This window comes from Pongo pygmaeus, chromosome 6 (assembly GCF_028885625.2).
Source record: "Pongo pygmaeus isolate AG05252 chromosome 6, NHGRI_mPonPyg2-v2.0_pri, whole genome shotgun sequence".
Taxonomy (NCBI): domain Eukaryota; kingdom Metazoa; phylum Chordata; class Mammalia; order Primates; family Hominidae; genus Pongo; species Pongo pygmaeus.
In genome coordinates, this window is record NC_072379.2 from 153466971 (window position 1) to 153493277 (window position 26307).

General features: G+C 41.8%; 1 protein-coding gene across 4 annotated transcripts in view; it reads left to right on the forward strand.

Annotated features, from left to right (window-relative positions):
• DPP6 (dipeptidyl peptidase like 6) overlaps positions 1 to 26307 on the forward strand; it is an 865911-nt gene that overhangs the window by 267183 nt on the left and 572421 nt on the right. The gene's annotated exons all lie outside the window — the stretch shown is intronic.

Below are 26307 nucleotides of genomic sequence, written 5' to 3' on the forward strand. Positions count from 1 at the left end.
AGATCCTGGGAGACACCAATAGATTCACAAAGCAGTTTGCTCAAGCGTGGTAAATCAACAGCATAAGCTGACTTCTCCTACTTATTTTAGGGTTGCTGTTGGATCTCATTTGCTAGGATTAGGGCAAAGATAGGCCACCTCTTTAGAGTTCAGGAAGGTGAAGAGCCTCCTTGAGGACATTGTGTGACAGAATTCCATGCCAACTCTTCAGAGACTTACATGAAGATGAGTTTGGATTTGTATTTAGTGGGGTCATTTCCCAAAGCCCATTTATCAGTAAAAGGGGGCCATTTTATTAGTACCATCATTATCATCATCTAAAGAACTTAGATGAAGTTTTAGTTCATCTGGGAAGAAGATTCTGTAAATACGGACATTAAAAATTTTTATATTCAGTGTGACAGTGTGCATAAGGGTTAATGCTCAGTATAGCTTGACAGGCTCAAAATAGACAAACCAAACCCTCCTCCTTTCAAAAATTCCACAGAATATTTGCTCAATAAAGAAATATTTCCACACTAAATTAGCATTCTGTAATTAACCGGGTTTCTTTTTGTTACAGTTCTCCTCCCTCATTAGTTATGAAATAAGTGTGTGCTGGGCTTTCAGGCTTGAACCAGGACTCAGGTCGCATCCCTGACCATGGGAGAGAAGTGATAATTACGAAAGAGTGCATTGCTGTTCATAGGTCTACACCCAATACACCCAAGGATTGGGAGCCAGAAGCCCAATCTGTGTTATGTAAAAGAAATCCCTTGTTTCCTGTACAAATTTGCTCTTATTTTGCCTGATACTTCAGCATGCCAGAAGAGTGGGAGTAGTTAATTAGGGTGAGGGTTTTGGAGGACCTATGAGCTCTTGGTTTGATTTTATACCTTTTTATCATTGGAAATCCCGTGTCCTTGAACCTGTTCAATCGGAGAAGGCTTAAACTGGTATAAAACTGAAGAGCAGAGGCAGCCATGGCTACAGCGAGCAGGTGGGACACCCAGAAGAAGCAGCTGTCCTCATCCCATGCAATTGGGAAGCCCCTTTTTCTCCCTCCTCAGAGAGGTGTCACCTCGACCCTAAAAAATGAACAAACCCCCCCCCCCCACCATGAAGTACAATGAAGAGGGAAACAGCAGGGATAAGATAAGCCAGATGGGACAGGGGGTGAAAACCCCACATTTCAAGTGTATATACCTTGAGAAGACCCTTACCTGGGGTCTTAACACACTGCTTAGAACATAAAGAGGTAAATAACCTCCTAAAATAAAATCCCCAAAGACGGTCTCTTATTCCTGCAATATATATAATTTTGAAAGGTATTACAACTATTCTGTGTGCTTAGACTGCAGAACTCTTAATGAGTTCTCCATTCTTTATTTTATTTTCCTTGTTGCTAACGAAACTTTAGGGATACCTCTATTCCCAGGCTAGTAGGAATGTGTAGGGAGACCAGGAAAGAGGAATATGTTTCTTTTTTTTTTTTTATTTTTTTTTTGAGTGAGAGAGAGGATTGCTGCTTTGTGGTTTGGTTTTGAAGCAGGGGATCATTAAACTGTGCTAACTCAGTGACTGCCTGCAAATCACCAAGTGTTGATTCTTATGAGAAACTCAGTGGCACCTCACATCCTCATCTTGTGAGGCATTAACCAGAGAACTGGGATTGAATGGAGCCTGATGTCATCTCCAACATCCTTCCAGCTGTTTGGTTACTGCAATAGACTACCCATTACTTCTTAGCAAATGAACAGAGGAAAGTGAGTTTCTTTACCAGCCTGGTATTTGGAAACCAGGCATATGGGTGGTGGGTGGAAATAATTTTTGTGTGCCGAGGATGGCCACAAATTAGGGGGGAAATTAGAAAAAAAAAGATTTTACTATTAGTTAGAGATTGTTGTTTTTTTTCTACCTTGTTTGCTAAAAAAATATGTATAAAGAGTATTTTGGGATTTTTGGTTTGTTTTTTAAAGGATACTAAATAAACAAGCCAGAGTAACAAGGAGAATTGGCTTCTGGGAGACTATTTCTCTTTCTCTTTGGAGATGCTAAAGTTTATTTTAAAATGAAGTATTGAGAACCCAGAGATGTTTGGAAGCAATATGTACTTTAATCTGAATGAAGTGAGTTGATCCTTTGGCTCTGAAGCCAATCAGGTGATACTGAGACTCCTCGGTGAAAATAGCTTAGCATTGGCTGCACCTGACCTCTGTTCCTGCACCGAGGCAAGCCTGGTGAGGGACCCAGAAAAAACACTGAGGCAAGCTTGGCTTAAATTTACTATATTCTCACAAGCAAATGAAACTCTTCCTTAGAAAACCAAATTAAGGGATTTTTTCCCTTAAAATAAATAAAAGTGCGAATTTATTTTAATACATACTATCTCCATTTCAAATGATTTAAAATTGAAAAGCAATGATCAGTAAAGCTATTAAGAGAAGACAGAAAACTTAATTCCCTCTGCTTGCAATAAGCCAGGACACATTTTTGCTCAAATATTACACAGGGATAAGTTTTTCCTAGCATATTCTGTGCATGTGTATGTATGTGTGTGCATGCACGTGTACACACAAATACATGCACACACATGAACAGTCACACACATGCACACCTCGTGTGTCACAAAATCAGAGTTGGAAAGGACCCCACAAATGCACTCGTTGGTCCTAGTTCATGCTCTTGTGCTCAGGAATCTCACAAATGTGTGAGAATATGCCTTTCCTCAAAAGATCTCCAGAAAAACCTCCTCTCACATGGAAATAGCCTACATTCCACTGGCTAACTTGGATCTTTGGTTATATGTTCAGTCACATCTTTAACTTCCTTAGACCTGAAAATCAGCTGTTCTCATCACACCTTGTATATGTGACTGCTGTTTTTTGTTGCTTCTCAGTTTTCTTCAAGTTGTACAAATCCTAATAGATAACTCCCAATGTGTCTGTTCTATTAAATTATGAGCCCCAGGACCTAGTATTAACTGATAACTTAAATTAGGTGTCTGAACATATATAATAATGCCATTACAGAAGAACTTTTTGAAATGAGTAGAAATTTTTAAACAACAGATTCCATAGAGCGGACATTAAAATGCATATGAATTCTGGGAGAGGTTAGGTGGCCTCCTGGAAGGGCACATAGGTAATAATCCAGTAAGAGGATTTCTGATGTTCCTGTCCACTGCTCTCTGAATTTGATCTCGTTGCTTCTTGCAGTAAATACTGAAAGAGAGGATCTAACTTTGACCATTATGAGAGTTAAATTTTTTGTGTAACCATATTAAAAGGAAAAGGCAATGTGAGACATCCGTATTTAAGATAAATGTGGTAACAGGAAAAAAAGAAGTGAAAAGAACACAGAGAAACAAGATTCAATATTAGGAAGTGCACATAACTATTGAGGAGTCCCAATAGGGAAGGTGGACCTTTTGCCGTTCAAAAAGGGCATGGGGTGGGGTTGGTGGCCCTTTCACAGTTCACAGGGACATTGGATGCAGCAGCCATGCTCACGTACATTAAATTCCATCTGCGCGTGGTCTAAATTATCTAAGACTCTGTAGATAAAAAGAAAACTTGAAGGAACTGCTAAAGAATAGGGACACCAGGTTCTTAGGATTGTGTAGAAGTACATCTAGGACTCATGGACTTCCAGAGCCAGGAGACAGGATGGAGTTTGGCTGCAAAATGGGCTGATGTGTGAAGGATTTGAGGAGAGAATTCGGAAGTCTTGGATATCCTACAGAGAGCAGGTCCAGAACCAGAGCTCCCTACTGGGAACACCAGAGTGGGTCCTTGAGCTGATGGGGAGCAGCATGGAGTCTTTGGGGAAGGGAAAGAGCTTTGCTGGTACAGTGCTGTCCTCAGAGGAGGGATGTCTTGCTTGTTACCAAAGAGAACAACATGATGAGGAAGCAAGCAAGCAACTAGCCTGGAGGCGGCATGCGCTGACAGGTAGTTCACAGTCTTTTGGGATCCGTGTCACCAACTTACTAAAAGGTGCAAATCAGCAAGTGCCATTTAGCGCATCAAATGAAAGCCCAGACAACTGAGAGCAAAGGCTGTACCTGAAGGTAGGTAAGGACAAACGATACCCAGATTGGCTTTTGGTGCAACCCAAACTCAAAACAATGGAAACAGTGTTTTTGTGTTTTGTTTTTTAAAATGCTTTCTTTGTGCATTAAATGCATTTTGTTATTTTATTCTGACATTCCATTAAACCAAATCCTGCCCCCTCATTCTCGATACTGTGGTTACCAGGGCAGATGTAGTCGAAACCTTCAAATGCTCCATGGAGGACACGTGAGGGCTGGAGGGTGCTTTTCATTAACCTTCACCGAAACATCTTAGCTCCAGTGTGCACATGGAAAGTGTTAAGATGCTAATCACTTAGAGGAATGAACAGTCACCGTCTCTGCCTCATCGGGAATTGTAGCGTTATTATCTTTTATGGAAATGAGCTGTGCCTGTGTTTGGCACTCACTGATCTAGTTTTGCAGTAGGCATCGTGCACCCTCTGTCATTGAGAAAGAGAGGGCAGAGTGAATCTGTGGATCCAGAGTTCTAAAACCTGAGGAAGAGTATATAATTCGGGGAGAAAGTGATTCTCTATAAGCTCTGAGAGGTCAATGGTTGACGTCCTTGCTTGTAAAAGATCGGACAGGTGGGGGGTGTATCATCTTGTTTCAGACACTGTTTGGAAAAACAAAATAAACTAAAGTGGTTTTATTTGAAGATGTAGGCTTGGTTATCCCATAGCCTTAAATCATGGAAGTAGGTAACCATGTCAATTTGCACGGGGAGCCGCGTGCAGTGGCTCATACCTGCAATCTTTGGGAGGCCGACGAGAGAGGATTGCTTGAGTTTAGGAGTTTGAGACCAGCCTGGGCAACATGGCAAAGCCCCATGTCTAGAAAAAATAGAAAAATTATCCAGGCATGGTGGTGGCGCATGCCTGTTGTCCCAGTTACTCAGGAGGCTGAGGTAGGAGGATCACCTGAGCCCAGGGAGGTCGAGGTTGCAGTGAGTCGTGATCGCACCACTGAACTCCAGCCTGGGCAATGGAGCGAAACCCTGTCTCCAAAAAAAAGAAAAGAAAAAATCTGGGTGGGATGTAAATCGCAATCCTGTTTGTTGGTGCAATTCTGCATGGGGCTGATATCCTGAAGTCCTTCCTGACTTTGATAGCATGTGTTTCTTGAAGTGGGGAGTGGAGAGGTCTCAACACACACAGCCCAGGTAGAATGATCAAATCCAGAAAGTTTATTCTCTGTCCTCCCATCCCCATTTGTTGCTGACCTTTCAGGGCTCTTTACTGCTACATCCCGGGTAGGCCCTTAATCTCCACTGGTACCCACGGTTTAGCACCATTTTCTCATACTTGACTCTTCTATCAAAACTGCTCCATGTGCTGTTCCACCTGGGCCTTGCTAAATGACTGAGAAAAATCCAATCTTTAAACAAAAAGTGTAAGGTGGGTGTCATGCAGTACTTTCCTGAGAGCATTTGCAATTTCAACCATAGCTATTGGTGATAAAACCCAGTGCAATTATTAATGGTGGAAATTTCAGGCACAAAGTTGTGGCAAGACCTGATGGAAGAAAAAATATTTAGTCACGTTGTTAAGGAATAATGAAGGTGAGGTCACAGAGGGGACAGTCTTGGCACCCCTTAAATCTTCAACAGGCTGTGCACATCCTGGAGGTATCTGTTCATTCTGTGTTCACATTAGAGCTGGTCTTGTATCAGGCAAGTACCAAATTACAGATCCTGTTGCTGCTTTCTGCTTTCAAATCCTGGAGGATTTGATGGTAATAGTGTTGAAATGTGCAGCAATTCCTTCTTAGGAAAAACTGCCATAATATGCACAGGCATGGAGTCAGTGCTGTGGGTCCCCTTTGATCCTGGTGGCTGGGATCCTGAATGCAGCTCTCCACCAATGGCTTTACAAAGCAGTTGCTGATATAATAAAGTCTTGCTCCTCAAATTTTTAGTGACAATGTATGTATTATTCCTTTACTAGTATCTGATCAATTTTTAAGAAATTTAACTTCCCCTGCCAGAATTCAAGAAAAACTGCTTTCCCCAGTGTGAAACTGAACAAGACTCAAGCATCGTCTCAAGCTGCTAAGTTATTAATTTGGAACACAGCTTTTAAAAAATATCTGTATGTGTGCCCGTGTGTGTGTGGGCGGAGGGGGGGATGGGAAACAAGCCAAATCTGCTGATTAAAATGGGAACACCGTGGTGATGGTGGGACTCTCTCAAAACACTTTAAAAGGCCGAAGTCCATCTTCTGGACATGCTCATAAGATTTCTCTTGGAGATAATGGTAATTCATTCTCTTAAAAAGGATTGGTTCAACCCTTTGAATAGGCTACCCACAGCAAGATGTAAGATTACAACCAAAAATTATTCAAAGCATATTCCATGTTTTGTCTTTTGGAAATAATATGTGACAGAGGTGGTCTTGAATAGTAGTGATGTATGTTTTCAAATTAATGAAAATAATTTATTCCTTTATTCTCTAGCAGTGATTCTTGAAATTCTTCATTCTTTTTAGAATATTTGAAGTTGTTATAGCATTCACTGTAGGGATTCCAAAATTATGACACTAAGTATGTATCTCAAATCAGGCCTCTGAGTGGGAGAGGGAAGGAAACATATTTTTAATTTTAATAGTCTGCCTAATATCCCATCCACTTATTAGACAGATATTGGATCCAAGGAAGATTTTTATTTTGATAAATAGTAACGGGAGAGCCGAGGTAGGGGGAAAGGAGAGCTGGATGGGAACAGCTCAAGGTCAGGAGAGAGCAGAAGAGTCCCCATCCAGGGTGCCTGGACCCAAGGTGCAGCCAGCGGTCTGCTGGAGAAAGGTGGAATGTGGCTGCAGGGGCACAGAGAGATGGTTTGGGAAAACAGAAACAGGAACTGTGATATGAAAGTGTTTTGAAAGCATACAATGGAAAACAGCAGTAGGCTCGTAAATTTCTAGAAGGGAGGGAGGAAGTCTGAACTTGGCACAAGAGGCTCTTGCTTAAGAGAACAGGTGTTTGTGAAATAGTTAAAACCAGAGGAGTGACTTGGACATCAAAATTTCATTTTGTGAATGTGATTATTTAATCTAGGCATGTTTTGATAGGTGAAAAAAGGGACTAGAAACTTCTGGCTTTCAAAGAGCAAAAAGAGTTTGTTATTTCACCAATAAATTCAAGTTTACCTAGAAGCAACAAGATATTTTAAGACATGGTGTATGTATATATATATATACACACACATACACCCCCTTACATATATATGTAGTACTTCTTGGAATAGCCTGAGAAAGAAACATTTAGGAAGATGATATAATTATTAATGCAACTTCTGGCTCTGATTTTGATGAGCCAGATATTTTGATGTTCATTTTGATGCAGTCTGCCATGCCTGGAACACCAGGTCATATGGTACATATGACTTGGTTAAAGAAGAGATTAACCAATAAGAGAACTTTGGCAGGTAAGAACTATTTTGCCATTAAAAACCATGAAGCTGTAATGTCTCAAAAGCTCCCTTAATGCATTTTATTAATTATTTCTGCTCATTACTAGGCTTGGGATGATGAAGACTTGACCCTTGACTTGCCAATAGCTAACTTACGGGGGAGTTGGGAGAATTGCTATGCTTTGGCATGGATGCCCCTGACTTCTGATCCAAGCTCCTCCACCTGCTAGTTGAGGGACATTGGACAGTTCTGGACTGATTCTATATCTATGAAATGGGGATGATTCCTGTCACACTGTTGCTGTGAAAAACAAAATATAGAAACACGGAATGCCGTTCTTGGCATGGAGATTTCAAACTATTATTCAGTGAACACCTACTATGTGCTGACATCCCAATGCTACTTAATCTTCTTATTTTCAGCATTTGGTCAGAGCTCATGTTCCATTTTTAAGATGATTTGTTCTACAAAATCATAGAATGTCTGACTTTTAAAGCATCTTATAGCCCCTCTTGCCCAGTGATCTTTGGACTTTTGTTTTAGTAACGTAAAGCCCTTTTCCAAAGGGCACGTCTTTTCCAAGACTGGTATGTGAAGGTGGTGAACGTGCTGGCTTAGTGCCCCTGACATGTGTCAGCAGAGCCCCACGGCATGGGGGAGCCCAGCTCACAAACCACACATGTAATTCAGCAGTCTAATTTTGCACAGGAGTAAAATCAAGCTCAGAGAGGTTGAGTAAATTACCAAAATCATACAGCTGGCAAGCTGCAAATTCAGAACACAACTCGCTCTTTTTTTTTTTCTCCAAATCAAGCAATCCTGAGTGAAATGTGGGAAATATAATATGCCAAGAAGATTAACACAAAAACTGTTAACTGGCAACTGCAAAGGAAATAAAGGAATTAGATAATATGAATGGGTTAACAAATTCTCACCTGGAGGTCAGTTAAGAAAAGGTTTGTGTCCTCCAGGTAAATCAAACCTACTGCAGTTTTTCCTCTTCACATCTCATGGACAAACACAGCCATTTCTTCTTTTTATTGCACCAGTGCTGGGTGCGTAAGGTTGTTCATAGCAATCTGTCATATTTGAGTAATTCATTATTTAATGAGTTGCTTTTGAAGCAAGGAAAATAATGAGGATGTTACCATTGTTTGTCTCTCCAATTTTTAAGAGGAAGCAACAAATAATAAATTATGCATGCTTTGGAAGTATGCAGTAGTTAATTTTCAATGTCATCTTACAGCTGAATAACCTCAAAGGTAGTTATACAACAGGTGTGGGAATATGTGAGTGTGAGGGAGAGGAATCCCAGGACAGCACCTGTACACACTGGGGCTTTGGCCCAGCAGGGCTTCAGATGTCGAAACATCTGGAAATTTTATTTGCTCACAAGCTTAAAATGAACCGAAAGTATGTTGCTTATTAACACTTTTGAGGATCTGATGAAAGCCATAGGTCTGCTTGCCAGGAAAATCCCTACAATTTTTTGAGTTCCTAAGGTTCACATTCACTTCATTTCTGTCTGTGGACTCCAGGTTGAGCATCTCTGTGGTCACCATGGTCCCCAGCAAGCTAGCACAGTCTTAAGACACATCAGTAGGAAAGTACTCAGTGCTCAAAGCTTACATAGATATTGACCAGCAGCCATCACCTCTGGGGGCTGTGCTAGGGAGGCACAGCATGTAGAAGAGGCTGGAATGGGCCGGGGAGAGTGGTAAGGGAGCAATGGGTAGGAGATCCCAGAAGTGGTAGGTAATGGACCGTGATCCATGTTGGGTGATTAAAGGCTAAAGGAATATGGTTCTGTCCTCAACCACATGGTGGCCTCAGCCTGGGATGCATGGCTGTGTCTTCCTCCATAGGGGGCAGTTTGACTAAGAACCCCAAGTATGGAAGACCTCAAGACTTTAATATGGTACTTCCTGTACGTTGACACACATATATAAGCTTCTGAAGGACACAAAACATGCCACGTTACTTGTATCTCTGACGCCAAGCACAATGGTGACCCACTTACTTGTGTGCTAAATGAATCAGTGAGTGAATGAATTGTGTCCTCCTCTCTAAACCTCCTCTATTGAGTTATCCACAAAGTTGAGGGTCTGTGGTTTTACTATTTATTCATCAAATGAACCACTGAACAAAGTAATCAAATTTTCAGAGCCCTGTAGAGAAATCAAATCCCCTCTGAATTGCTAACTCTCCTCGCTTTCCCTATTGTTTAAAGTATCATTGCCACTCTTCCTTTCCCAACACTCCACCCTCACCTGTCCTACCCCAAAACATTTCTCTGCCACAGAAGCATGAACTATTCACTCCAGCCACCAGCCATGCATCAACATTCAGTCTTGCTGTGACTCATCTCCATAAGTTAAGTGAATATTCTCTCATTTACCAACTGTATAGATAAGAAAACCGTCAGAAATCAAAGAACTGTTGAAAAATGGGCATTTTACATCACCAAAGCCCTTTTTTGTTGTTGAAACAGAAGCTTCAAGTCTTCTCCATCCACTGAAATGAGTTGTTGAAGTGGAAAAATAAGTTCTAATTGAACCACCTTCTCTGATGCAGAGATGCAGAGAAAAAGCAGACTTGAACATTTGGGTTGATCTTCTGTTTCTCAGGTTGGAGAAGTGCTTTGAGGAAAGAAAGATGGGGGATCAAGATCAGAGGAAGGCAAAGTTCTGGAATGTTTGCCTCAGTTGCCCTCTACTGGGTCTGGCTTGGGGAAGTTTGTAGAAATTTTTAATGAGTCATTGTAGGTTCAGGAGAGATTTCAGGTGTGGGTGATAGGGTGAAATGCTTTCTTACACAGAAATGAATGAGTTAGTGAAACTGTAACATGTACAGTGGGGGAATTGTGGTACAGGAGAAGGAGCACCAGCCTGGGATTCAGACAGGTCTGAGTTTAAATTCCAGCTCTGGCACTTGCTAGGTAGGCAGCGTTGGACAAGTTGGGTAACCTCAGTTTCCACATTGAGCAAGTGCTTGACTAATAACAGCTGTGACTGTTATCAGTATGGTAATTACAGTATCCCAAGGTGTAAAGAAGCAGAAGCATGATTATATGAGTTGGGTCAAAGATTTGGCTGTCTCCCTGCCCCCACCAATCTGGCTACAGGACAGACTTTGCTAAATGGACACAGATTTACTTCCAATGAAGTGGGTTTGCTGCACTGAATAAAGTAGTTTACTTTTCCTTCACTGCAGCTGTGCTTGAAATTGGACAGAAAGCCGGGCGCGGTGGCTCACGCCTGTAATCACAGCACTTTGGGAGGCTGAGGCGGGCGGATCACAAGGTCAGGAGATCGAGACCATCCTGGCTAACATGGGGAATCCAGCCTGGGCAACAGAGCATGACTCTGTCTCAAAATAAATAAATAAATAATTAATTAATTGGACAGAAAATAAGATACAGTTGTAGCAATTAGTCTGCAGTTTTTGACTTTATTAAATTCACTTAGACACGTGGCTGCACCATTATGCTAAGGTACCTGAAGCTCTATTGTGGTGTATTCATTGTCAAAAATGTGTTTGCGACGTAGATACTTCTTTTACTTAGTTCTATAGTGATACTGTTGTGAACCTGAAGTTGTCAAGCAGCTAGTGTATATAATTGCATGTAAAATAGACTGTATTTTGTACTTATTGAAATCTAATAGTGATACTTGGTTTTAGATTACTGAACGTAGATTCTGAAGAATTATGGCCCCAGTAATGACTGGATGTGTAATTAGAATTTTTATCATTTTTTATTCTGTAACATCTCTGCTGAAAATTTCAGGTTTATATAATTGTTTTGGCTTGGCTTGAAACACAAATTATACTTAAAGTAACAGACAGTAATTGAGAAAATTATGCTTAAAGGAACAGACAGTAATTGAATCCAATAAAAACACCAAAGAAGATCAAGATTGCTGTGAGTGGAGAGTCTGGCTTGTATATTTTATGAACCTCATGGCTTGAATGACATATTCTCAACAAACGCATGCCAAATAAAGGAAATACTAACTTTATGTTTTTGATTCAAATCTTCATTTCATGAAACTCCAAATAACTTTTAATAATATGGTAGTTTATGTGTTGATCCAGTATTTTAAATTTCAGCAATATACAGAGAATTCCTAATAACACTGGAGATTTTGAAATTTTCAAAAAATAAAATTTTGTATAAGCTTTACCCTGTGCGGGAATCCTCACTTCTGGTCTGAAATCATCTAGTGTTGGGCATTGAAAATATTCACAGAGATTATATATTAATTATATAGTTGTACTTAGAAATGTATATGAGAGTTGTTAATGACATAGGACTCAATATTCGTCTCTCTCTTTCTCACTCTTTATATGCTTAGGAATGCCAATTACTTTCTCACATTATCCTGTAAAGAGGTATAATCGATTTAGAGATAATGAGAGTGACCTAGGGAAAAAGTTATTAAGCCACAAATCAATTACACCCCTATCAACCACACCCTCACTTGCTCTCCCGACCTCTCTTCCAGCCCCCAAATACCAAGACCAAAAGCTTGGAATCACTTCATGGAAAGTCCTTTGAAAATGATTTGTACACTGATAAAACTTCTTGGAAACATAAATCCCTTGACTGACATTTGTTGAGCAAGTTAAAGGTGCCCCAGTTCACACCTATTGCAACAGAACCAGAAATCACTGAAAGAGGATAAGTTGTACCTATAAGTTTGGAATGGAGAGCTGGGTTTCTGTCCTTTGTTATTCAGGTGTATTTCTTTCTTTCTTTCTTGGGCTCAGTATGTAGAGTGTAGTAACAGTGTAATAGCATTTGAGTTCCCACCTTCCCCCACCCCCCTACACCCCCCCGCAAGCCATGGCATGAGCTTATATGTTAGAGAAAAAAGAAACAGCTTCGGAGAGCCTGGCCATTTGAGGGCCATGCTGTCTGGTAGCTTCTGTGTTGGCAGTGAGGATCGTTGATGTCGGCGATGGGCTCATGCACAGGCATGTGTGTTCTTCATCCAGCCTACCCTCCTCTGCAGTTCTGGTTTAGAGTGTGTTGGTTTGGGGCTGTGTGATGATCTTTATGTGGCCCCCAGGGCCAGCAGCAGGAGGTGTCTGCCATGTCAGGGGAGAGTAATGAAGTCTGGACACCATGGAATGCCTGTGTGCAGTCTCTCTGCGCTTGTCCTCATGAACTTCTCCAACAGTCTTACTGATTTTATTACAACAAAAATTATACCTAATGATTATCTATTTCATGTAAAAACACAAAGACCATTTTATTGTTAGGATTGAAATAAAACACTTTTTTGTCTTCAAATTGCTCTAACACAGGCGAGATTTTTATTTTTAAAGACAAGGTTAAGACTCTTTTTCTCTGCATAATTTTAATGTCTAGAATAGGGCAACAATCCTGCTTTATATTTGTATAACACTCAGCACCAGTGCTAACAAAAATGCAACATGACACTGGGCACGGTGAATGATGCCTGTAATCCCAGCACTTTGGGAGGCCGAGGCGGGTGGATCACCTGAGGTCAGCAGTTCAAGACCAGCCTGGCCAACATGGTGAAACCGCATATCTACTAAAAATACAAAAAATTACCCAGGCGTGATGGCGGGTGCCTGTAATCCCAGCTACTCAGGAGGCTGACATGGGAGAATCGCTTGAACCCAGGAGACGGAGGTTGCAGTGAGCCGAGATCGGACCACTGCACTCCAGCCTGGGAATAGGAGCGAGACTTTGTCTCAAAAAATATGCAACATGCCGGGCGCGGTGGCTCACGCCTGTAGTCCCAGCACTTCGGGATGCCGAGGTGGGCAGATCACGGGGTCAGGAGATCGAGACCATCCCGGCCAACATGGCGAAACTCAGTACCTACTAAAAATACAAAAACTAGCTGGGCGTGGTGGTGGGTGCCTATAGTCCCAGCTACTGGGGAAGCTGAGGCAGGAGAATTGCTTGAACCAGGAGGTGGAGGTTGTGGTGAGCCGAGATCACACCACTGTACTCCAGCCTGGGTGACAGAGCGAGACTCTGTCTCAAATATCTCAAATATGTATATATATATATATATATATGCAACATGAACTACTATGTAATTTAAAAATTTTACTAGCCACCTTAAAAATTAAGAAGAAACAGATGGAAATGATTTTACCATGTATTTTATTTAATATCTCAAAAATCTATTATTCCAACATGGAAGCAATATAAAAATTGTTAATGAAACATTTTACGTTTGCTTTTTCCACTCCAAGTCTTTGGAATGGCATGTGTGCTTTACACCGATGGTGCCTCTCACTTCAGGCCGGCCCCATGTCTAGTGTGGTCTCCATAAGGGACCCTGGTGTCCAGAAGTTCCCATGGCCGCTCCATTCCGTAGTTGGTTTTCACAAAAACTATCTCCTACCTTCTAATGTCTTCAATTCTACAGGAAAATGAGAATCATCTCCAGACAGTAGAAACTGTATGCATAATCCATATTATGAAGAGAAAAAATAACCAATTAATTGTACTTCTTTTTTTTTTTTTTTTTTTGAGACAGAGTTTTCCTCTGTCGCCCAGGTCAGAGTGCAGCAGTGCAATCTTGGCTCACTGCAACCTCCACCTCCAGGGTTTAAGTGATTCTCCTGCCTCAGCCTCCCTAGTAGCTGGGACCACAGGCATGTGCCACCATGGCCAGCTAATTTTTTGTACTTTTAGTAGAGACAGGGTTTCACCATGCTGGCCAGGCTGGTCTCGAACTCCTGGCCTCAGGTGATCCGTCCTCCTCGACCTCCCAACGAGCTGGTATTACAGGCATGAGCTACTGTGCCAGGCCCCTATTGTACTCCTGTTTGAACTTATATTGTTAAATGTAGTAATTTTCTAGAGTTTTAGAAAAGGTAGTGTTTATTATTATAAATATTTGCTGACAACTTTCTGAGCAAAGGGTAGTATTTATTCTATATAAATATGTACTGAGCAACTGCTAGTTATTTAGCAGACTTCTAGGCACAAAGGATCCAATGGAAAAAATAAGAATATTAATATTTAACAGCTTCTTTGTGCTCTAGGCATTGATTATTTTCTGCATTGATAGAATTTACACTTGCAGCTTTCACCAAAGAAAATGTTCCACAGTTTAGGCAACATGGCAAAAATCCATCTCTACAAAAAAATACCAAAATTAGCAGGTGGTGCATGCCTGTAGTCCCAGCTACTCAAGAGGCTGAGGTGGGAGGATCACTTAAGCCCAAAAGATTGAGGCTGCGGTGAGCTGTGATTGCGCCACTGTGCTCTAGCCTAGGTGACAGAGCGAGACCCTGTCTTTAAAAAAAAAAGAAAAAATGCTATAATTTTACAAAACCTGCTCTCCTTGTATCCCTCTCTACCCTCCTTAAGATGAACACTGGGTCTGGGGTGCAGGGGTCCCACAGCTGGAGTTGAAGAGGAAGTTAGGAGAGGGCTAGGAACCATCATGGAGATTTTCACCCTAGTTACTTCATTATCGCTTGTTGGGGATCAGTGAAGATTAGAAATTGGAGATGGCGGCCAGGCACGGTTGCTCTCATCTGTAATCCCAGCACCTTTGGGAGGCTGAGGCGGGCGGATCACAAGGTCAGGAGTTCAAGACCAGCCTGGCCAATATGGTGAAACCCCCGTCTCTACTAAAAATACAAAAAAATTAGCCGGGCGTGGTGGCGGGTGCCTGTAATCCCAGCTACGCAGGAGGCTAAGGCAGGAGAATCGCTTGAACCTGGGAGGCAGAGGTTGCAGTGAGCTTAGATTGTGCCACTGCACTCCAGCCTGGGTGACAGATCAAGACTCTATCTCAAAAAAAAAAAAAAAAAAAAAAGAAGAAGAAGAAATTGAACATGGCTTTACAGAGGAGCTTCTCTTCCCTGCAGATAGTGGCCTTAGACTCTTGTCTAAGGCAAAAGTGAGATTTAGGGAAAGATACTGTGGTAGCTGACACAGAATTGCAAAAGGCTGAAAACCCACACCTGGAAAGAGCAGCAGCTGCTCCCCTCCTGTGGGCACTCTATTGCCCTCATATAGAGAAGGCCTCTCTCAGCCCTTTCCACAACCACACCCCCAACCCCCAACCCCCAGCTTAGTTCTCTAGAAGAGCAGACCCTCACCCTCCCCTACCTCCTCAGCTCAGCCTGGAAAGGCCCACGGAAGAACTCTGCCAGCCCTGGCTAAAGTTACGGGTCCACCTCTAGATCATCCATCTGGCCTGGGAACGAAGCAGTATGAGCCCACATTCGGAGCTGTAAAACCCCACAATTAGGAAATAGACTTAAAGTGCTCCCATCACATTAGGATGCAATGTGCATTTTTGTTTGTAGAAGCTTGTTCTCCATTTCTTCTTATTTAGGCAAAATAAGCTCAGTTTGACTAACTCTGCCATTTCTAACCCAGACCCCATCATGCTCTGACACTTTGAGAAGCACATTGGATAAGCAAAAGAGTCAACTACAGAAGGAAGACAATTTTCGTTTGGTCTAAAACTTTATACCTGTGATATTCGGTGCCATGAAGAGACTCGTGCTTAATAATTAATTTTCCAATGATCTTAGGCAATGTAGAAGATTACAAACACCGTGAGACCTGACCTCCTCCTTCAGGGAACTTAACAGTTTTCAGTGGCAGGGGAAACAGGAGTAGATTCCTGAAACCATAGCAGCATCCGATAGAACAGAACATTTCCTCGACTCTAGCAAATCTCTTAATTCCAGGTGTACTCGGGAAGATAGTAGCATTTACTGGGTATATACTATGCAGAGAGAAGTATCATATCCTGAGAGGGGGTTTATAGGCAGTAAACATTGTAGTCTTTGCCTTCAAGGTGTTTGACACATAAAACATGCTCACATTAGCTAAATATGCCTGCTTCAATGCCTGTACTTATATCACACAACTGACGTTATCAACCTGGTTTCAAACGCCATGAGCAAAAATCAAATCAGGTAATGTGTGTAAAAGTTCATTATGACTGTACTACCATACAAACCGAGATGGTATTACTGTGATCAGACCTTCTGTTTTATAGTGTGTTCCAGAAGCTGGCCTGGTTGCAGAAGAGAGTGAGCTCATTAGCCCTGTTCAAAAAAAATCAATGGAATAATAAAGAAACTTCAAAACCAAATGAAATACCATTCCATGCACATCTTGGAAAAGTTTATAACATATTTAAACATGAAGGGCTATTGTAAGCTTGACAATAAAACTGTGAGGATATTGTTCATTTCCGAGATTCACTTTTCCAAGATAGCTCTATCATGAAAGTCTCTTTTGGAGTTTATGTATAGTTCTTTAAATTGGCACAGTTGGCTTAAAGCTAAAACACTGTAGTTTGCATTAAAAAAGAAAAAAAAAGCAAGTACTTTTGCATAAAAGGCTGTAAGAAATGAGGGCTGCATATGAAGCCTGCATATGAAGCAAGTGTTCCGTTGACTGTGTGAGTGTGAGATCCTTTTGGCTTTAGGCATTTATTTGGGACAAGCTCTGACCTTGATGACAGATGATTTCGTCAAGCTCTCCACAAAAGGTACATGTCTATTTTCATCGTCAACTAACTTCTGTTGAGCACTTACTGCTTTTGGTCCCCTAACCATGAAGTTTTATTGACCCATTTGCCATCTCTGGTCTAAGTGGATGGAATCATCTGTCTTGAGAGGAGAACTCCAGGAATAACATTATACTTGTCTCTGAGCTATTTGAGCTTGCTATTTTTACAGATTTCAACCTTAGTTCCTTTTCCTCTTCCTCTGTCACCCTCAGAACACTGGGACAAGGGGGAGCCATGCTGTTCCATAAAATTGCCATAGAGGTTCTGAGTCTCCTTTTTAGCTGATTCCCATGAGTTTGTAATATTTTGATCTGAGCTGGTTGCAGTTTGAAAGAAATAAAAGCAATTTGATTTCATTCTCGCCAACATCTGATGGGTTTGATATGGATGAAAGCTAATGAGAGGTACAAGTGAGACAGTACAGGTGAAAACTACAAAATCTCTATTGTAAAATACACATATATGCAGACCCATATTTTCCATTGACACTTAAAAGGAGTGATACCAAGAGGAAACAGAGTACCATGAACCATTTCTTCAATCAGCACAGAACCATGAGCAGAGGACAAAGTGGGTGGGGTTCATGGAAGAAATAGAATATATATCTAATTTTCTGTTTGATGATGGCCTACGGATTGATTTAATTATGATTACTACAATAACTTGCCTAGTACTTCCTGTTCACAGTTGCCTTCTACATGCACAGCAGGTTGCTTGGGGAGCTGATGTCTGCTCCTAGCCTTTCTGCTCCAGTACCCTTTGTTCTGTTCCATTATGTTTCAGATAATTTAATCAAAGTTGTGTTTGCTCGTATGCTCCCCCTTTGAATCATTCTCACTGCACTTCTGCCCCTTCCATGCAGATGCAGGCTGATGCCAGATGGGTTTCCACTGGCCTTTTCTCTGGACTTCTCTGTGGCCCGTATCAGAACCCAAAACCCAGCCTCAGCTTGGCTTCTTCCTCTTACCACGGGGTGACCCCGGTGTGATCTCCCCTCCCAGGTTCCATCCAGCATGACCGCCGGGTCTCCCTCTGCCCTACTTGATTGCACTCACCTTTTGTTACCAGTCCAAGCACCAGGCTCCATGTCCGGGTTGGGGGTGTTTCCTGGCCTGACGGGGCACCTCGTTCAGTTCGCCCAGGCAGGAAATCACGTCTTGTTTCAACATCCTGAATCTTATCCTGACATGGAAACCGTGATGCTAGCTGACCTGACCTGCAGCCTCAGGCGTCCCTCGGCCCTTTCGTGGCCTGGTGTTTATGGGGTCCGTCCTCACAAACTCTTAGGATGGGATTTATTGTCTCCATTTTTTTTTCTTTCTTTCTTTCTTCTTTCCTTTTTTTTTTTATTTTTATTTTTTTTGAGTCTTGCTCTGTTGCCCCTGGATGGAGTGCAATGGCCCCATCTCAGCTCACTGCAACCTCTGCCTCCTGGGTTGAAGCAGTTCTCCTGCCTCAGCCTCCCGAGTAGCTGGGACTACAGGTGTGTACCACCATGCTTGGCTAATGTTTTTGTATTTTTAGTAGAGACAAGGTTTTACCATATTAGCCAGGCTGGTCTCAAATTCCTGACCCCAAGTGAGTCTCCCACCTTGGCCTCCCAAAATGCAGGGATTACAGATATGAGCCACCATGCCTGGCCTACAGTCTCCGTTTTCTATAGGAAATGAAAGCTTAGTGAGAGAAGGTGCCCAGACCCCCACTGGCTGGGAATTGGCAGAGTTGGGCCCCAATGGGTCTCCTCACTCCACCCCCCTTGCACCACCCAGTGTCTCACCAGCCATTCTGCTCAGATGGGATGTAGGGGCTATATAGCAAATAGAAGTTTTCTGGGAACCCCTTAATGACAAAAAGTACTTGCTCTCCAGGGTATTCATGGCAGGCCTTGATAATCTTGAGCCTTAAGTGCCCACAATTCCTTCTGGGACTGACTTTAAACCTTTATTTCAAATACAAGCTGGGTCTTCATTATTGTTTGTTGCAATGGATCTCTTTACACACTGCCCTCAGAACCACAAATTAGCAAGAGTCTAGCTGGAATCTCTTCTGTGATGGAAATTTCATTTCCTATGAAATAGAGCAATCTTTCTTAATTAGGAATTAATCTAATGATTCAGAAAGTTGGTTCTTTATTTTTGCTTTATTTTCATTAGAAACTAAAGATTTGGATGGTGTTTTAATAATCTATTGAGAACTGCACCAAGACTGTCAGTATTCAATATATATGATTAATAATCAGAGGGAAGACACTTATATTTTCTGTCATACACACATACCTAAATGTTTAGGCCAAGGGCACATTTTTAATTAATTCAAATAGCAAATATAAATTGTGCCTCTCTGTTACCTGAATGTCTTACTTTTTTGGAGGTTTTGTTGTCAGGAACTGCCATATAACAGGCAAGCATCATTTTAATTGAATCTCAAATCTGACACTTTTATTGACAAAAAAAAGGATTTCAAGTTATTTTTCACACATAAAGCCTGCATGAAGCCTGTACTTCTTTAGTGAAGGCTATCTCAGATATGTATGACCTTACCTCCTTGCCTTTAGGAAAAATTAAACCTCACTGTCTGAGATCCTTGAGATTTGGCAAATGTTAATCAATTAACTCTTCAAAGGCTTATAATGAAACAACTGTAGGGAATAAAACATACTGAAATATGTCCAAATAACCAGCACATCAAAATATGCATGACCCTGTGCCTAAGGTCTGTGGCATACAAGCCTTGGGTTCTGTTTATGGGGATGTCACCTTCTATGATTCAGGTCCCTGTCTAGAAACATGATGTGGCCACGTCTTGGTGGTTTCTAATTTATGCGGTCAAGTCTTTTGTATTCTTAAGTCATCTCTGGAGGATAAAAGTCAGAGCTCAAAGTCTATAATACTGTCACAAAACAAGGATGCAGATATAATGATGATAAAATTGAACCTATGATTTAAGAAATGCAATATGAATATGATATGACAACTCTACCTGCCACCAGTGGACTAATTTCCCTTGTTGCCAGGGGAGACCTCATCCTCATCTACACAGTGTTGTATGTTTGTCAAGAATGCATAATTCTGCCAGTCTGTTGTATTTCTAATTTTAGCCTGTATATATAGAAACACTTTAAAACATTTGCAGGCTACTGCAATCATCGTCATACAATTTGTATAGCTGTTACATAGAAATAATACCAGTTGGTTTCCCCATAATAATTTTTTCTAGAGAGCTAGCTGTTCAATGCTAATTTATATCCTTTCTTAAGGTATATGGCAAGTAGAATTGATTTCCTCGGGGACTGGAAGGGATTCCTGTTCAATGATTGGGACATTTAAAAGATTTCCTCTTGATTTCCTACAAGGAAGGAATAGGAAAGGGAGGTGGTTGGGCTTGTTGGCCTGCAAATAGTATTCATTGGGTCCCTAGAGGGTGGGCAGAGAGGGATGCAAAAAGGCAAAAAGGCGTGTGTCAGAGTTCCTGTCTCCAGGGAGGTCACAGGATCATTAGATAGATAAGAGAGACGCCTGTGTCTAGATGTCTTTGGTTCAATCCTAATGTTCTGCTTGGTGTCTGGTTCTCACAGGTCATTTGGGGGGTCTGAATGGTGATGGATACCTCTCAGAGAAAAAAAAGTTTTAGGCTTCCAGGCAAAGTGGAGAATGAAGAGTAAAGACTTGGAATGTTGGGTGGCAGGATAAAATAGAAGAATCGTTAGTTATTAGAATTATTAGGGTAAAAAGCAGTGTTAAGTGCTTTGTAGGTAGGAGGACCATATATCCCAACTTGCTTAGGCCAGTCCTGGTTTATGACAATTGTCCTGACTTGAGTTTTAGTAGCATTCCCTTTTATTCTTAATAGTGTCCCAGTTTGGGCAATAAGTCATATGGTCAACACATATATTGATGAAGAATTAGGATCTTAATATAGGAACAGATTGGGAGTGAAGATAAAGGTAAAATCAATTTTGAAGTCCCCTTATACTAGACTGTAATTTGATATCTATATCAATCTCTAATTTTACTTGAGGAGTAGTGTTGACCTCATGTCTTAGAAGAAAAAAATGAAGGTAAAAAAATAATAAAATTTTGCTTAGGCTGTTGTGAAATTTCATTTCAGAGATGGAACTAGAATTTAGAACTCAAAAACCTCATTTCCTATACTAACCCCCACCCTACATTGGCGGGGAAAATGGAAAAAGCAAAAGAAATAATGGGATATAAAAATGTATGGGACACATTCTTTCCTCTATTATGAGCTTGTCTCTTAATTACCACCATTTATACCGGACATGTGATTTGGGTTGCCAGAATAGTAAAAGAAAAACACAGATATTATAAGCCCTGTGATCATTTGCAAAGAAATCTCATTTGCCCAGGCTATTACATTTCTGTTCTGCCTTCAGTGGAAATACACATAGAATGGAATAGAAATATGCATTACTATGAGTAATTCCAGACACCTTAATGCTTTTAGCGGGAGTGGATTTGGAGTTTGTTTCCTGAGACCCCTCCGGTGGAGGTGGTTGTTATTCATGCTTGCTGGAACAGTCCTCCCCACGTCTGTGAGCTCAAGCAGGTCATGGCCTCAGAACCACAGAACTCCAATAGCCAGAGACTACAAGAAAAGGGAAAAATGGTTTGCTCAGATCCCTGGGTTGCTTGGCCCGCACCCTGAGTATAATATGTGATCAGGGTTAGAAAGCAAGTGGTGGGAGCAGGTCTTGCTTCTGTGGACGTGGCCTCCTAGAGAAATAGTCCAGTGCTGGAGGTGCAGAGAGGGGAGGACGGGCATTCCAAGGCTCTTGAAGAACTGAAATCTGGAATCGGCATGAAGCTACATCCCGAAGCAGGGAAGTAACGAGGGGCCTGGAAGGGATTCCTGTTCGATTAGTGGAATATTTACGGAAGTGTTGTTTTGAAGATGAATTTGATGAATGATGTACATATAAAGTGAGGTAGAATGAGGGGACAGACAGGGATAGGGAAGCAATTAATTTGGCATAGATGTGGGTCTGAAAATAATCTTTGCTGGCTTGCCTGGTATTGTCTAAAATAGCAGGGGAAGCTTTGAGAATCCTATTGATTGCAGGTTACTATCCAGGGACTATAAAATATTAAAGCAGAAAGGAGACTTAGTGATCATTAAATTCATTCTGAAATGAGAAAAATCAAGCCCACAGAAATGGAGAGTTTACTTAATTCCCAAGTTTACGTGGTGTTAGGGGCAGGAACCAGGTCTAGAACACACCCACTGCCTCCTTGTCATTAACCCCGTTTCCCTGGAGAGGAGAAGGGAATCCGGTGGTCACACTTTGACAGACATGGTGTGGGTGATGCCAGACCCAAAACCCTGGGAAGGGAAGTGCGTGACTTCAGGGACATGACCAGATCCACAGTCATCCACTGGGTTACTGTTTTTCCTGTTCTCATCAGCCAGGGTTGTTTAGAAACATTGAAAAATGTTTCTAACTGTGGATAGCTCTGTAAGTAGAGTTTTCCATCTTTCTAACGCTTATTATACTTTTTATTCCTGGAACTATTTTGAATGAGAAGTGGAAATGATGGTTTTAGCCCTGCTTATCTCTTAAGGAAGAATAGATTGGAACAGTACAGGTGTTTTGCTGAAGTTTGTGGATTTACTTAAATATTCCCTATTAAAGCTCTGGTGTACACATTTATTTTATTCATGATTTCAACAAACCTTTACTGTGTACCACATACAGTCCAGCATGGTACCATAGAGCTTTCAGCAATGGTGGAATTGTGTTGCATCTGCACTGGCCAGCGTTGCAGCCACTAGCCACATTTTGCTGTCGCAGTCTTAAAATGTGGCTGGTGACCAGGGATGATGAGCTTTTTTCATATGTTTGTTGGCTGCATAAATGTCTTCTTTTGAGAAGTGTCTGTTCATATCCTTCACCCACTTTTTGATTGGGTTGTTTGTTATTAGAGAAATGCAAATCAAAACCACAATGAGATACCATCTCACACCAGTTAGAATGGTGATCATTAAAAAGTCAGGAAACAACAGGTGCTGGAGAGGATGTGGAGAAATAGGAACACTTTTACACTGTTGGTGGGACTGTAAACTAGTTCAACCATTGTGGAAGTCAGTGTGGCAATTCCTCAGGGATCTAGAACTAGAAATACCATTTGACCCAGCCATCCCATTACTAGGTATATACCCAAAGGATTATAAATCATGCTGCTATAAAGACACATGCACACGTATGTTTATTGCGGCACTATTCACAATAGCAAAGACTTGGAACCAAGCCAAATGTCCATCAATGATAGACTGGATTAAGAAAATGTGGCACATATACACCATGCAATACTATGCAGCCATAAAAAAGGGTGAGTTCATGTCCTTTGTAGGGACATGGATGAAACTGGAAACCATCATTCTCAGCAAAATATCGTAAGGACAAAAAACCAAACACCACATATTCTCACTCATAGGTGGGAATTGAACAATGAGAACACATGGACACAGGAAGGGGAACATCACACACCGGGGACTGTTGTGGGGTGGGGGGAGAAGGGGGATAGCATTAGGAGATATACCTAATGTTAAATGACACGTTAATGGGTGCAGCACACCAACATGGCACATGTATACATATGTAACAAACCTGCACGTTGTGCACATGTACCCTAAAACTTAAAGTATAATAATAATAAAAAAAAAAGTCAGGACACAACAGATGCTGGAGAGGATGTGGAGAAATAGGAACGCTTTCACACTGTTGGTGGGAGTGTAAATTAGTTTAATCGTGGAAGACAGTGTGGTGATTCCTCAAGGGCCTAGAACCAGAAATACCATTTGACCCAGCAATCCCATTACTGGGCATTTACCCAAAAGATTACAAATCATTCTATAAAGACACTTGCACACATATGTTTCTTGCAGCACTATTTACAATAACAAAGACTTGGAAACAACCGAAATGCCCGTCAATGATAGACTGAATAAAAAAAAAGTGGCACGTATACACCATGGAATACTATGCAGTCATAAAAAAGAATGAGTGCATGTCCTTTGCAGGGAAATGGATGAAGCTGGAAACCATCATTCTCAGCAAACTAACACAGGAACAGAAAACCAAACACCGCATGTTCTCACTCACAAGTGGGAGTTGAACAATGAGAACACATGGACACAGGGAGGGGAACATCACACACTGGAGCCTGTCGGGCAGTGGAGGGGAAGGGAAGCGAGAGCATTAGGACAAATACCTAATGCATGCAAGGCTTAAAACCTAGATGATGGGTTGATAGGTGCAGCAAACCACCATGGCACATGTGTACCTATGTAACAAACCTGCACGTTGTGCACGTGTATCCCAGAACTTAAAGTAAAATTTTTTAAAAATGTGGCTGGTGACTGAGAGATGCAATTCTTAATTATAGTTAGTTCTAATTAATTGAAATTGAAATCACCACAGATGGCAGAGGCTTTCATGTCAGTTTCAGACTCTGGTATTGGGTCGAGGGAGAAAAGGAAAAAGACAAGTCATGATCTCTGAGGACAAGGCACTCTCAGCCAGGAGTGGCAGGGATGAGGAGAGACAGGTAAACAATTGTCACACTGGAGTGTGGCCAGTTATGTCACTGTGAGAATAAGGTCCTGTGAGAGCACAGAAGAGATGAGCATGATTCCTCTTTGGGGCGGGCAAGCATCAGGGCAGTTTGACAAAGAGCAGATGTTCCTGTCTTTATGAATGGGCTGAGACTGCTCCAGATGTCTGAGATGAACACGAAGAGAAAGGAATTTTCAACAATGGGGCAAACATACAAATTCTCAGCAGTGTAAAGAGCAGAGGGCCACAGGCAACCATGTACTTCTGGTGACGCCCTGTGTGCGCGTTGGTGCACACACCCTCTGGGTAGGTGAACTAGCAGGCAGCTTGGCAAGAAGTTGCCTGCGGTGTTCTGCATCTCAGCCCTTGTTCACCATAGTGCTCTCTGCGAAGCTGGACAAATGCATCTACCTTTCTGGACTTTAGTCTCCCCTCCACTCCCCGAAGGCAGGGCAGAGCAGCTGTATGACTCCTTCTCAGATCTGGGCTTAGTCTTTACAAGCTTCTGTTGCATTGGCCAGCTCCTGTAGTGGCCTTCCTTTAAGACGATGAGAAGCTTCTTGGCCTCCTCTTTAACACTGGGTGCTATTTAATGAGGGCACCTCAAGATCCTCCCAGTTACCACGATTGCTGGTGGTGGTGATTTCCCCCCGCTGACAACAGTTTTGTGCTCTGAGTGCCTGTGCTGTTTCCGCATTTTTTTCTCCCCCTCAGGTATTTTAGACCCCAAAGATACATGGGTACTCTAGGGAGCCTGTATAAAGACTGGGTAGTATTTGGAACTAGCAGTCAGAGAGACGATGTTGGCAATTCATTCATCTGTCATTACCTCAATTGGCCGTGTTCTCAGTACGCAGGGACCGTCTCAGTGTGGCTTCTTGTGAGAGGGATGTAAGATTTATTTTTCTCTATGACCTATCTGCTGGCAAGGTACAAAGGTCTCTGCCGAGGTCTGAGGGACCTCACTGGAGCTGCACTAATAGACGGGGGGACAACTGCTGGACCAGGAGACTGTAGACAGGAAGAAAGAACTCACCTTTGTAAATGAGCCACTCAGGCTTTTGATTTTGTGGCCCTTGAATTCCCACTTCAGCTGATGGTCACACTAATCTGTGGGGAAGCTAATTTTACAAGAAATGGAACAGGAGGGGGTTGCTGTTGGATCAAGAAGATGCAGCTTTGGAAGGTATCCACGGGGGAATAGCCATCAATTTGCCATGTGTGTGAGCTCTACCATCCCGCAGCACGTCGGAGCATGCTGTGCTGTGCCTATGTGCTCTCAAGGTAGACGAGGTATCACACACTATATGATCATCCACACAGCAGGTGTGGCCAAATATAGAGATCTCGTGGAAAACTAATAGCCTGCCAAAGAATACGGCCACTTTTTCAGGGTCATAAAAACACTCTTTGACTTTCCCAAAATATAGTTACTATACATGTACTAGCAAATCCCAGGATGTTCTTTTCTTATGGTGCACATAGCTACCCACCCGTGGTATATGGGTTTATTTGGGAATAAGCTAATCCTATTAGGACTTTCATATTGTCACCAATTTGGGTGATGGGGTCTGTGACCAAAGATCATAGAAAGTAAGAAATACGGGACTCAAAAATGTGTTCTTCATTGTGTCTTCACCTCATGCTTTTTAAACTTTTTTTTTTTTTTTTTTTTTTTTTTGACACAGAGTCTCACTCTGTCACCCAGGCTGGAGTGCAGTGATGCAATCTCAG